General features: G+C 34.9%; 1 protein-coding gene across 1 annotated transcript in view; it reads left to right on the top strand.

Annotated features, from left to right (window-relative positions):
* The window catches only part of LOC132182289 (large ribosomal subunit protein uL2x), a 66,048-nt gene that overhangs the window by 49,697 nt on the left and 4,193 nt on the right, over window positions 1-12,158 (top strand). The window lies entirely within an intron of this gene.

The raw sequence follows: 12,158 nt of genomic DNA, 5'->3' as shown, positions 1-12,158 counted from the left end.
GATATAAAACTATGTCATTTTGGTACAAATTAAAAGGCGGGATCCATTGGCGCGGTGGGTGAAATTATCAAAAAAAAATTTTGTATCTCCCCCGGCCCTTTTTTCTTCTTTGCCTCTATAACCCATTCTTCTCATCTTATACCCCTTCTGCAGTTTTGCACAATACTAGGAGAGAGACCTAGAGCGAGAGAGAGAGAGAGACATACACACACACGAGAGGGAGAGAGAGTGACGGACAAACAGAGAGAAACAGATGAAACCGAGAGAGAGATGCGACTCAAAGTTGCAGACGCACAACTATGCATTTTCTCCCTCTAGTTGCAGAAGCACAGCCATGTTCTCTCTCATTCGGCCCTCTTTCTCCCTCCTCTCTCTCTCTCTCTCTATTTTGTTCTCTCACAAACCCTAGAGGACTTTAATTCTTTTGTTTTTGTTTTAATTTCTTGATTCAATTTCTCGCGAGTGTTTAATTACTCTTATCAAGACTGATATGAATTTCTTTGCTCATTGATCGACGAAACTTCTTTCTTTTTCAACTTTAATTGGTTATTTTTGGTTAGACGGTCTGTTTGGTTGCCGAGAAAACGTAGGGAAAAATCGAACAGAAATCAAGAATTTTCAATTTCTAAACTCTTGGATTAGTAAGGTAGTGATTGGCTATGGTACGTGTGTGCTTATATATATTTTTATTTATTTATACGTGTATAATGCGATTGTGTTGTTGGTGATTCTTATCGTTGATGGTACTCGTATGCTTGCGCTTAGAAATAGGAATAAATCTCAGCTATGTTGTGCAATAGCTTCTGTGATTGATAGTATTCCAAATAGAAATGGGAATGTATCTCAGTGCCCCCAAAAATGAAAAAGCATCACAAGACGGGGAGAATGACAGACTTAGATATGGGTTGTCATCAATGCAAGGGTGGCGTGCAACCATGGAAGATGCTGTGAGTAGTTTGTGTATTGTTGTTGTTTCAACTTGTTTTGGTTTTCACACGTTTGCATTTTTTGTATCCCGTAAAAAATTTCTGTCAATATGTAATCATTATTATGCCCACTGCTTCTTTATATTGCATTCGCATTTTCTGTTCTTGGGTATACTTTAAACTTCAAACTAGACACCCCCAACCCTTATCACTCGAGGGAAATTGGTTTTAGATTCTTAATTTACTATCTAGCATTTAATATCTTCTTGGTATGACTTTTCATTCACTTGGATTGAGAAATGTTATAAAATAACTATTTGTGGCATATACCTAATTGGATTTGATGACATGCTTTTAGTCATAATTGGATTTGGCCAATTATGACTAAAAGCATGTCTAAATGACTCGACAAAGTAATAATGCTCTTAACACAATAGAATTATTTTAATATATTGTCATTATATTTATGTTGAGAAGCCTACCTTATCTATAAAGAGTGAAACTGCTATAAAAACTATGACTTTATACAATAAGCGGTGTTATCCATTGAGAACTTGCCAATAAGATAGTCATTGAGGTATTCTATTTGGAGTCACATACATAAATTTGCTCTTGTAGATCAATGTTGTTGTACCTAATTTTATCATTTTGAGTGTATGCATCTCTTAAAAAAAGGAGAAATAATGATGGAAGAAATACTTCAAAGAAAAGAAATAATTATCGAAGAAATGAGTATAAAGAATAGGGATTAGAGCCCCTACATTTTCCTCTAATTCTTTACTACAAAAATAGTAAAGTTGTACCTATAGTTATAAAATCACATTTGAATGTCCAATATATTCTAAACCATTGTCAGATTCATTTGCCTAATGCCCTAAGCTCAAGTTTTCTATGATCTTTGTCATCTTTTTTCTTTTTCTTTTGTTGGTCAAGACATAAGCTCATGGCATACTTTTCTTTTCTTTCTTGTGTAGGTCTAGGCCATCACATGCAACTAGTAGCATCTAGGGAAGTTTGCTGTTACAAACTTCTAAAACATGATTACTAATCTTTAGTAGAGAGAAGGATCTTATGAGTACTTAGGGTTCACAACAAAATAGAGTTTGGAAGTAAAATTAGGGACCTATGGGGCTGTTTACATGGTTATTAGAATTGTTGTTTAGAGAGCAAAACAGTTAGCAATAACAGAGAAAATAAAGTAGAGTGCATCAGAAGAGAAATAAGAAGAGAGAGGAAGAAGTTTGCAATCTGACTCATTAAACTACTTTTGGATGATGGTATTGTATACAACATATGAGTTTTTATATCTGTAAGTAAATGACTGTTAATAAGCTTGTTGAATCCACTCTAAAGAGAGGTCTGTAATTCAAATGTAACCTCTACAAGATGTTTTGATTTGAATGGGTCTAGTTTATGATTTTCCTTGAGATTTCCTTGTCTATTGCATTTAATTTGGTATGGCTCGATCACCTACGATCATGTGTCCTTTAGTATGTTAAACAACTTGCCATTTTGCTTAAAGGTTTAGAGATTATTCTAACAATGGTGCTATTAGTACAAAAATGTATATGATGAATTTAATATTGATCGCTAGTGCACAGTGTACACCAAGTGTATTTAAAAACAATTTGTTGTATGCCACATTTACACTTTCTTCTTGTCTTGCAGATCATCTTTTCCTTATTTGAATTGAACCAACAAAGCATTGAATCAAGTACTACTACTCATCATCATAGTAAGATATGTGTCTTAGTTGTTCTTTTCCTTTTGTGTGTGTATGTGCTTTAATGCCAATCTGTAGTGGGACAACTGTAATCGGATGGTTAGCGCTGGTCAATTAAATTCATTGTCATGTTTGTATTATAGGTAGCTTTGACTCATGGACCAGAAAATGTCAAACCTCAAGTGAAACTGACTGATGGAAGCGGAAAGATATGTTAGCCTGAATCTAAATGAGGTATTGCTCTCTAATTGCTTAGTACTCTGTAAAGTTCTTCTGATATCTCCATAACTAAAGCTAAAAGAGACATTGATAGAGTTGTAATTCGGATTACTAAGTTTTACTATTAAGTTTTACTAAGCTTCTCATTCCTTTTACCTTTTCGTTTTCTTTCTCTTGATAAAAGTTTTGAGATTCAGCTTATACAAGATGCCATAAAGTCTTTTCGCCCATAGAGTTGACATGTTATTGATTTAGAATTTGATTTTCTGATCCTTGGTTGAAGCATGACTGCATGAGGCTATAAGCAACTAGAACTGGGGAGTTAGTAGTTATTCCTATACCTCATCTCATTTGATTTCTTGATTGTGGGTTTGAAGTAATTTAGTTTTTGTTTCACATGGGCATAGCTTGCATGCATACTACGAAGAGTGGTGCAAAGCGGATGCTGGTCAGCCGTTTTTCTACTGGTAAGCAAAGATTTAACTCCAAAAAAAATGGTATCCTCCAGAAAAAAAAAGTTATTGTTCTTAGTTCATGGTATTGGTTCTATTTAAATTTTCTCAAGAATATTTGTAATGTGATGATAATACTCTTGTTTCAATAAAATTGTTTGAGAAAAGAATGATGGGGAAAACGAATAGAAGAGAAAGTATATCAATGGGTAATTAATTTTTGCTTATTTTTGCTTCTTTGACTTGTTAATACAGTTTCCCTATTGCAAGAAGTGTCTTATGCTAGGCATAAAGGCAATTTGTTGTGCAGAGTTTTATTGTTATGACTTTCTGCAGGTTGGATGTAGGAGAAGGCAAATACCTCGATCTCCAACACTGCCCAAGACCAAAACTGCGACAACAAAGCATCAAGTATTTTGATATTATTATTGAATTTAGAGTAATAGAGTATAGTGTTCACCTTTATATATGGGATGCCAATATGTATATATTTGTATATTTGTAAGAGTAATTGAGTATAGTGTTCACTTTTTATTAGGATCATTTATATGTCTTTTGAATATGGAATCATATTTTAAAATTGCTATTTTTTTTAAAATAATAATAATAATAATAATAAAAAATTATTAGGGTCGAATTGATTCTAATAATGTTTTATTTTTTTTTAGAATGTAAGACTTTTAGCGTCCACTGAAGTGGACGTTAATGGTGCAACCATCAGCGTCCACTTTTGTTTGGACGCTGATGGTTGTTTTATTTTTTTATTTTTTTGGGACCAATAGAGTGGACGCTAATTGTACAACCATCGGCGTCCACTTTTGTTTGGACGCGGATGGTTGTTTTATTTTTTATTTTTTGAGACCATCAGTGTCCACTTTAGTGGACGCTAATAGTGTAACCATCAGCGTCCACTTTGAGTGGACACTAATGGTGCACTATTAGCGTCCACTCAAAGTGGACGTTGATAGTGAAGCGCTAGCGTCGACTTTTGTGGACGCTAATAGTTCACCATTAGCGTCTACTTTGAGTGGACGCTGATAGTGGAGTACTACCGTTGACTCTGCCTTTAGTTGACTCTAACTTCAGCGACAAAAATACATGACTCTTAGCGTCGACAAAGTAGACGCTAAAAGTGATCATTAGCGTCCACTTATAAGTTGACGCTAATGATCACACAGTTGATCATTAGGGTCAGACGATTAGCGTCCAAAAGTGGACGCTGTTGTCAACAGCGTCCACTTTAGGACTTTTAGCATCCAAATAATGTCGCCCCTAAAGACTTAAATTCTTCTAGTGTATCAAACCGATTTTATAAGATGAGTTAGATCCATGAATTTCTTCACTAACTTCCTCATGTGTCCGTAGGCACCATACACGTTGGGTGGGAATAACTGTAGGCGGGAGACTTCCATTTTTGTAATTTTGGAAATTTACTTGCATCGTTAGAACCCTCAGGCTCACCTTAAATGGGCCTGTCTTTGCTCCACTCATCCTGCCTTGGGTGATTCAGGGTGGACCGTCCAAATATCCCATGGTACACAGCCCATGGATCTCCTTTACTAGCTTTGTAGCCCAATGGTGTATAAGGGCAACGTACTACAAAAAACAAAAAACAGGAATTCACTTACATCGCTTGAAGTATATATATATAGTTTAAAAATATTGGTTCCCATATTTTAATCCTTTTAATTAACATTTTTTTATTTATTAAAAAGCCCAAAATGGGCCCCCTTTTTTTAAAAAGAAAGGGAAAAATAGAGTAGTTCAAACTATTGACTTCCACTTTATGAAGTGTGGTCTCTAACGGATTGAACTACTATATTCTAAACAAATGCTAATACTTTAGCAACACTATCATGGTCAAATGTGTTACTTGCTCGGAAAACTATAGTATGGAAGTGCCCTCAATATCCTCGGTGACAATACAAGTAGCAACTCAAAAACACATTAATCAACTTAAAAAAAAAAAAAAAAACACATTAATGATAGGATATCTTATGGGTCATTCGTTTTTTTCTTGTAATAAAAGGATTATCTTCAAAATGATTACGTTGAGACATTTGGGAATTGGGTTGGTAGAAGAGTGACGTTTAAGAAAATGAAAATAAGATCTTCTCTAGTTCATTTTAGACTGAAAAATATCCAGTTAATAGTTATGATATTTCTAGAGAGATCTTGAGGTCATAAATGGGACATTTGTCTCATTAATAATAATAATAACAAAATTATATATATATTTTAAAAATAATTAAAAAAAATTAAGGGGTGGCTTGGCCCTTGGGGGTGGATTGGCCACCCCCTAGTGCCAAATCAGTTTTTATTATTTTATTTTATTTTATATTTTATATTTTTTTATTTGGCCCGGGCCACCCGAGACCGGCGGTCTGGGGTGGATTGAAATCTCTTACTAGCTTTAAAATCTCTATAATCGCAAATAAGATCTAAGATAGAATTTTCTTCTACACTGGGTTAGAAAAATTTCCTCCCATCTAATACATAATAATAACATGTATCATTTGAGCATGTAAAAGTCACATGTTTAAATCATACAAACCCAGTCTATAAATTAGGTTAGAGAAAATTCCTTAAACTCAATTTAAAAAAAAAAACTATGTCCTAAGATGAGTGACTGAGGGGTCGACATCCATCCTCCTCACCTTATTACGTCACCACAAAAAAAACAAGGTTTAGTGACATGGTTATTTGTGGCATTTTTGGCTAAAAAAACGTCCCTATTGATTTCGCAACGCTTGATTAGGGGCACTTGGGACATGTCGGTTTTTATGGCGACTAGAATTTAAGATTGAGACGTTTTTTTACGAAAAAATGCCTCGAAAATGGAACGTTTGAAACAAAGCGCCCCCTTTTTAAAAGGGGGCGCGTAGTTGTGAAAAACACCCCCTTTTTAAAATGGGGATGCTTCCTAGGCAAGCGCCCCCTTTTTTAAATGGAGCCACTTCCTAGGCAAGCGCCTCCATTTAAAAAAGGGGGCGCTTCCTAATCAAGCGCCCCCTTTTTAGAATGAGGGCGCTTCCTAGACAAGGGCCTCCTTTTTAAAATAAGGGCGCTTCCTAGGCAAGCACCCCTTTTTTTAAAAGGGGTTGCTTGCCTAAGAAGCAACCTCTTTTTAAATGGGGGCTCTTGCCTAAAAAATGGGGCGCTTACCTAGGAAGCGCCCTCATTCTAAAAAGGGGGCACTTAGGTGGGCAAGCGCCCCCTTTCATAAATGGGGGCGCTTGCCTAAAAAATGGGGCGCTTACCTAAGAAGCGCCCTCATTCTAAAAAGGGGGCGCTCAGGTGGGCAAGCGCCCCCTTTCATAAATGGGGGTGCTTGCGTGTAAATGACCCCTAATTCTATATGGAAGCACTTCCACGCTGCGAAGCGCCTCCAATAATTAATATTTAGAGAAAATATTTTTCCCATGCAATCCATATATATTTTTTATTTTCTTCTGATATACAATACGCAATACAATATTGTATTGCGTATTTTCTCCATAAATATTGGATTAATCCATAAATATTTTCTCCATTCATCAATCTCATACAATCTTATACATATATATCTCACAATACATATCTAATCCATATATACAATCTCATATCTCATAAGACATTTAAATTCAAAATGATGATATCATAAACACAAAGTGTACGTACCACATCTTAAGGAGTTAACAAAAATTGTACCATACATATGAAATAAAATATCCAAAAACGATATCATAAACACAAAGTGTACCACCTCTTAAAAGAGTTCACAAAAATTGTATATTACATATGAAATAAAATATATCAACGAGTTCGCTTAGCATTTGGCGTCAAATACATACTCAACCTAACAGGTCAAGTATACGTACGTCACTTAACGATTACCTGCAAATGATAAAACCAAAAAAAAATAAATAAATAAATAAATTTCAAACCTATATCTAACTATTTTGAAAGTTCAAACCTATATATAATTAGATTATATTACAATTGACTAAGATATGAAGATCTCCACATACTTTGTGATGATCCACAATGGTCGCCTTCTCCATCAGCTGCATGCTCATCTTCATTTGTTAATTCATTCTCACCTATATATAAATAGATGCAAATGCATATTATGCAATCATATATATGTTCTTAAGTCAATAGTAATGAATTGTGTTTGAGCAGCTAGTTCCCCTATAAAAGGATAAAAGATAAAAGAAGAACAGCATAAAATAATTTTTATTGTGTTTAAGTTATATAAGCCAACATTAAAGGATAAAAGATAAAAGGATGAAAGATAAGCCAACATTAGAATTTCAAATTTTATGTTGTTCTTCCTTTATCTTTTATCATTTAAACAGCATAAAATAATTTTTATTATGTTTAAGTTATATAAGCCAACATTAAAGGATAAAAGATAAGCCAACATTAGAATTTCAAATTTTATGTTGTTCTTCCTTTATCTTTTATCATTTATTGTGTTTAAGTTATTTTTATATAACTTAATGTTTGAGCAGCTAATTCTCCTATATAACTAAAAATAATTTCGATGCGTCTGCTATCCAGGTGCCTTTAATTAAGTGCACCTAGATAGCAAGCGCCATTAATTAGGGGCGCCTACCAGCTAGGCACCCTTAATTAACGATGCCTGGCTGGCAAGCGCGCCCCTAATTAAGGTATATTCCGGACTCCAGAAGATCATCATGTTTCTTCCACAATGGTATATATACAACTTTTTCAAAGAATTTACATAAGGCAATTAAAATTAAAAAAATGGCACCAATCTCGACGAGTAATTTTGGATAGTAAAGTAGACTATTCTGGCACTACCAATAAAGAGGAAAAACAAAGGAACATGATAATAAAGGATAAGGAAAAACAATAAATTTTTTTAAAAAAAGAAAAAAGAAAAAAAAAGAAAAAAAAAGAAAAAAAAGAGGTATTCCGATCCACTTAATTCTGCAATATGGCCAAACGTGTGGGTCACTGGGCACCGAAGAGAGAGATAGGAAAATCAAGATTGAGAGAGGGGCGACTAGCGCCGTAGAGAGAGATATGGATCGATATATATTGAGGGAGAGGGGAGAGGCTAGGGATCTAATATATATATATATATATATCCTGATGCAGAGAGGGGGGACAGGCGGGCCGCGCGGGGAAAGGTTAAGGAAAATATATATTGAGGGAGAAATTAAGTCTTAGAGCGGGAGCTGAGGAATCAAAAGGAAAATTAAGTTCCTGCTCGCAAAAACAAAAAATATAAATATATTAAAATTAAAAAACACTTATAAATTTATTTATAAAAATAAAAAGTAAATACTAAAAATTAAAAAACACTTATAAATTTATTTATAAAAATAAAAAGTAAATACTAAAAATTAAAAAACATTTAAAAGAGACTTAAACTAAAAAATATATAAATGCAAAATCAGTTAATGTGGTTGTCTAGATTAAAAATTAATCTATATGATATAAAAACAAAAATAATACTAATTCAGAAATTATCGGGATAGGCCACAATAATAATTTAATTCTTGTAGGCACCCTTAATTAAGGGCGCCTAGCTGGCAGGCGTCCTTAATTAAGGGAGCCTAGATGGCAAGCGTCCTTAATTAGGGGCGCCTGCCAGCCATGTGCACTTAATTAAGGGTGCCTAGCTGGTAGGCGTCCCTAATTAAGGGTGCTTGGATAGCAGGCGTCTCGAACTAAGAGCGCTTGCACGCCAGGTGCCCTTAATTAGGGGCGTTTGCCAGCCAAACTCACTTAATTAAGGGCACTTGCCAGCCAAGCGCACTTAATTAAGGGCGCTTGCAAGCCAGGCGCCCTAAATTAAGGGCACTTGCCAGCCAAACACATTTAATTAAGGGCGCTTGCCAGCCAGACGCCCTTAATTAGGGGCGCTTGTCAGCCAAACGCACTTAATTAAGTGCGCCTAACTGGCAGGCGCCCCTAATTAAGGATGCTTGGATAGTAGGTGTCCCGAATTAAGGGCACTTGCCAGCCAAGCGCCCTTAATTAGGAGCGCTTACCATCCAGGCGCACTTAATTAGGGGCGCCTAGCTGGCAGGTGCCCCTAATTAAGGGCGCTTGGATAGCAGGCGTCCCGAATTAAGGGCGCTTCCCAGCCAAGTGCCCTTAATTAGGGGCGCTTGCCAGCCAGGCGCACTTAATTAAGGGCACCTAGCTAGCAGTCTCCCCTAATTAAGGGCACCTGGATAGTAGGCGTCCCGAATTAAGGGCGCTTGCTAGCCATGTGCCCTTAATTATGAGCGCTTGCCAGCCAGGTGCACTTAATTAGGGGCGCCTAGCTGGCAGGCGTTCCTAACTAAGGGCGCCTAGATAGCGGGCGTCTTGAATTAAGGACACTTGCCAGCTAAGCGCACTTAATTAACTAAATTGGGGTATGTCCTATTGGAATGTCCCGAATTAAGGGGACGTTTTTTTGCGCAGGCATTGCTAATTTTATTTTGTGTCGTTTACACAATAAAACGTCCCTATAAGGGGATGTTTTATTAAAGCGCCTCTATTCTAAGCGTTACTAAACCTTGTTTTTTTTGTAGTGCGTGTATGTGTGTGGTGGACAGGTGAGGCTGGTGAGCTGAAAATGAAAAACTGGTTGCAAATAAAGTTGCATTTTGTCCCTCTCCCTCTCTCATGTATTATGAAAAAACTAAAAAATAAAAAGCTTTTGACTACGTTTGATTACATTTTGTTTTCTATCTCTACTTTTGTGTTTTTAACGTAAATATTTTATAAATTATAATTCAAAAGATAAAATATTTCCCAAAATTACATTTTCACAAAGACACTTCCGAACACAAAAGTAAAAACTAAAAAAACAGTCCCAAAACACTTGATAACATGGTTGTAAATTAACCGGCGCAAGGTACTATAAAAGACTTTGTAAACTAACCGGGGCAAGGTACCATAAAAGACTTTTCAATGATTGGTGGGTAGCTGTAGGGGCATTGGGCCTTTTTTTGTCGCTTTGTTGAAAGAAAAGAACAAGGCTCCGTTTTGGAAAAGGCCGTTACTATTGTTAAAAAAAAAACATTCAATTTTGAACATATTTACTTTTTATATTACATAAATAATTTTTTATTATTATTTAAATAAAAAAATTTATGAAACATTCTACTTTCTTTCAAATCAATCAATTTTGCTACAGTTTCATGCCCACTAAACTGCAACTCCAATGCCAACAGCTCCAAATAATACAAAAGTGTGGGTTCACAATCGGCACAATTATTGCAAGGTGCTAACGGTAGTCTACTCACTGTTAAGGCCCATCTCCAATCATTCCCTTCGACTACTTCTAATTACTGTCATCAGCCACCAACTCCAGCAAGTTTTTGATGTTGTCGCCGTCTGTCATCTATATATATATATATATATATATATATATAACTCAAACTTTTAAATTTGATGAAGATTTGATTAAGTCATACCATCCTAAATAAAGAAATTTGATTAAATTTGAATAAATTCAAATCATCTATAAGTTCTATAAATAGAGCATTTTGTACAAAATCATATAATCAAGTGAATATGAGCAAAATATAGCCCTTAATGCTTTAATTTATATATGTAGGTTATATACCGAACTACATAAAATTGTCTCTATTTTCTTTTAAATTCCATAGTCTAATAATTTTTTCACAAACTTATAGTACATTGAAGTTAGAGGTGGACGTAGAGACATGGCCACACCGGTTTTTGAATACAAAAAAAGGTTTTTCAAAATATCATTAAAGAGTTTATGTAAGAATTCCTTAGATTCCTTTGACTCTCAAGTGATTTATTCTTTTCAACAAGCATAGTATTTTCAGATTTCAATGAGTCAATTTTTTTTTTTTTTTTTTTTTTTTTTTTTTTTTTTGAGTTCAATGAGTCAATTAAGGCATGTGATTCAAAAAATTTAATAATTAAAGACTAATTTTTATGCTTAACATTAAGCTTTTTAAGGAAAATTTTATGATAATTAGTAAATTTAACAATTTCCTTAAAGAGCTTGTTATAGGCCATCTAAAAGTCAGCCTCATCATCAGAATCTATGATAAGGGACTAGAGGTATTCATAACAAAAAGAGTCTAGGATCTCATTCAAAAAGTTAATCCAAACAGAATGAACCAGTTCGGATACCAATTGAAAATATAAAATAGCCCCAATAACAAAGATATGACAACCATGCCAACCTTTGAGGACCATATTGACAATGATTGGGTATCCGCTTCGGGGCGATCACCCTTATTCATTCTTATTCTTTCTCGAATAAAAAGTTCTCAAAGCAGGCACTTGAGGGCTTACAAAAATACCACGACCTTTTGCATTGCCCTTCAATTATTTTTCGACTTTGCAATGATTTGAGTACTTGCGGTATTCCTTTTTACAAATTTCATAGTGTCTTTTGTGTTAAATGAATTTCAAGGTCATATCATCATTGGAACCATTACTTCACACTTATCTATTTAGTTGTTTACTTGATATACAAGGAGAGTTCAAGAGAGGTGAAACTACAAATTTAATTAATTGCTACATGCGTGAAACTGTTGTTTCTCATGATGTTGCTGCCAAACACATGAATAACATGATTGATAGAACTTGGAAAAAGATGAATGAAGAGCGAGTAGTTGATTCTCTATTTGGAGAAGGTTTAGTGTTAACAACAATCAACCTTGCTCACATGGCTACCAATATGGAGATAGGATTGGAACCCCAGGCATTAGAGCAAAAAATCAAGTCCCGTCATTGATAATAGAGCTGTTTCACAATAGACTGATGCGAGGTTAGAAAACAAATAATTGTCTCTTAGTTTTTAGTTTTTTTTTTTTTAAAAAAAAATGTTATCAATTGATAACA

The sequence above is a fragment of the Corylus avellana genome, chromosome 5 (assembly GCF_965113065.1).
Source record: "Corylus avellana chromosome 5, dhCorAvel1.hap1.2, whole genome shotgun sequence".
Lineage (NCBI taxonomy): Eukaryota > Viridiplantae > Streptophyta > Magnoliopsida > Fagales > Betulaceae > Corylus > Corylus avellana.
The sequence above is the reverse complement of the archived record's forward strand: the minus strand, read 5'-3'. Positions and strand labels throughout refer to the sequence as shown.